At 40.4% G+C, this 2364-nt stretch overlaps 1 long non-coding RNA gene across 1 annotated transcript in view; it reads right to left on the bottom strand.

Moving 5' to 3' along the window:
* Positions 1-2364, bottom strand: part of LOC147819453 (uncharacterized) — a 5194-nt gene that overhangs the window by 1122 nt on the left and 1708 nt on the right. The window lies entirely within an intron of this gene.

The raw sequence follows: 2364 nt of genomic DNA on the forward strand, positions 1-2364 counted from the left end.
TCTCGCGTGAGAGGAGGCGGCAGCTGCAGCTGCTTTTACACTCTGAGTTACAGAACACACACAGGGGTGTGTTCTTACCTGTGACTGGTTGGTGTTTGTACTGATGTTGTGAAGTGCATGTTTCCTTGTTCTTTATGAATTGGCCTGAAGACTAGACAAACTGGTTTAAGTTCAAATGTTTTCCTGGCAACATAACGACCAACTTACGTCAGGTCACATTCTGTCAGATAGTTAAAGATAAACAGCAGATACTTATTGTAATGACTGTGTCCTCATATTTTCACAGCCTCCAGTCATCTCTTGAAATATATCTGACATAATTTCCTCTGATTCTACATCAGTGTTGTTTGAACTGTTCACTTCATCAGCTTGTTGCTGCTTCACAGATAAATTAGACTGAAGCTCCACAGTTTACAAACCTGTCCTCATCCCACATCATCAGCTGCTGTAAATCACAGAAGAGACGAGGCAGAAGTGACACAACACACAGAAACATGAAGGAACTCAAACTGACTCAGGATCAGTCAGAGGTCAGTCCATAAAGACACCAACAAATCCTGAGGAGTGTATTTTTTCATTTGAAGAAACTTAATACATCATTGAACGTAAAGTGTATGAATATAAATGTAATGTTACAGTGTCAAACTGGAGGACATGTTCCCATCTGTGTGTGTTCACAACTTGATAAAGTCAAACACTGGAACACTACAAGAGTTTATTATCATTAATATGAACCTGGGCTCTCAGATATGTGTGCGTGCGTGCGTGTGCATTCGTGTGTGTTTATAAACCAACTTCCTTCTCCTTTTATTTAATGACTTTTATCAAAATCTGCAAAATTCCTTCCAGGTTTTGATCTTCACAGTCTTCAAGATTATGTAGAAGTTCCTGAATCATCCATCACAGTGGACAACGTGTCTCATCTTGTGTTACCGAGGTGTGTGTTGCTGCAGTTCAAAGTGCAGATTAAAAGTGTTAAAGTAGGAGAAGAGAAGGATATAAAGAGCATGAGAAGAAGAATCTGAGAGTGGAGCCATATTTTCACGCTCTTTATATTCTTTAGAACAGACACACCAACAAAAGACAAATGAAAACAACCACTTTTTACGCTCTGTGTGTGGCTTACAGTCAAACCGATATCTGTTTATGGCTCAGGGTGTGTGGTGAAAAAGCCATTGTGCTGTACGCCAGTGCTCTTTACGAGAATAAGTTATTTCTTTAGATGGATTTCCTGAATTCCATCACCACATGACTTTCTGGATCAAGTCAAGAAACAGTCTCCAGCTCTAGACCAGATTAGATAAACCAAGAATTCATCAACAGCATTTTTTAAGCGGTGGATCGTAACAGGAAGTGATTATTAGAAGAAATGCTGTTTCATCTTTGAAATGATTCATAAAACATCATGTATCTAAACAGGTGTCGGGATATTAGATCAAGGTCGAGCTCAAACAAGATAATCATTGATACGAACAACAACACGTCACAGTGTGATCTGGAGGATTGTTAAATGAAAGCTCATCTTCAGAGTCAACACCTGTAACAAAGTACAAACAGGAAAACACCTGACAACATCTAACACACCTGTTTATTGTCTCACAGGTTCTGTAGCAGGTGTTGATATGATGCAACAACAGTCCACATGACTCGAAGCTGCAGGACGGACAAATAATAATAATATCCAACAATAACTTATATCACAATTCACATTTGTGACACCAGTCACAGTCACAGTCTTTCTCACTTTTTATGACTCAGGTGACCAACTGTGATGACAGCTAGTCTTGTGAGAGGTGAAAGGTCAGAGGTCAGACAGGGTGTGCAGAGAAAAGCAGCCTCATGGACCAACAGGGTGACAGGAAGCAGAGACAGAGAGAAGTCTGCTCTCTGAGGAACGTCACTCTTACACCTCTGAATAAAGGTTTACTGTCTCATCAGGAGATTTGGTGAAACAAGGACTTGAGGAACAGCAGAGTTTGACCAGTAGAGCTGCTGCTGCTGTCAGTCCCAGTCCAGCGTAGAGGAGGATCCTTTTATAAATCTCTGGTTCTGGTCTCTCAGTTGGTCTCTGAGTTTCAGGCTGATCAACAGCTGCTAAAGAGAAGAATGAACATGTTGATTTATCTGAAGTGGAAACATTTCTCCTGCTGAGAGACTGAATTCAATCTTTAAACTGATGCTAAAACAACAACAATGTCGAGAAAATTCTTTTCTGGTTCCAGCTTCTCAAATGTAAAGATTTTCTCTGTTGAACATCACTGTAAATGGAATATTTTTGTGTCTGAGGATTCTGGGAGAAAGACTGTGGAACTCTGGGTAATCATGGTGGACAGTGATGGTGCCAGTCTAATGTCTCTGTGGATC

Source organism: Seriola lalandi, unplaced genomic scaffold (genome assembly GCF_002814215.2).
Source record: "Seriola lalandi dorsalis isolate HSWRI2012SDOR001 ecotype SW California unplaced genomic scaffold, Sedor1 jcf7180002053331, whole genome shotgun sequence".
NCBI lineage: Eukaryota > Metazoa > Chordata > Actinopteri > Carangiformes > Carangidae > Seriola > Seriola lalandi.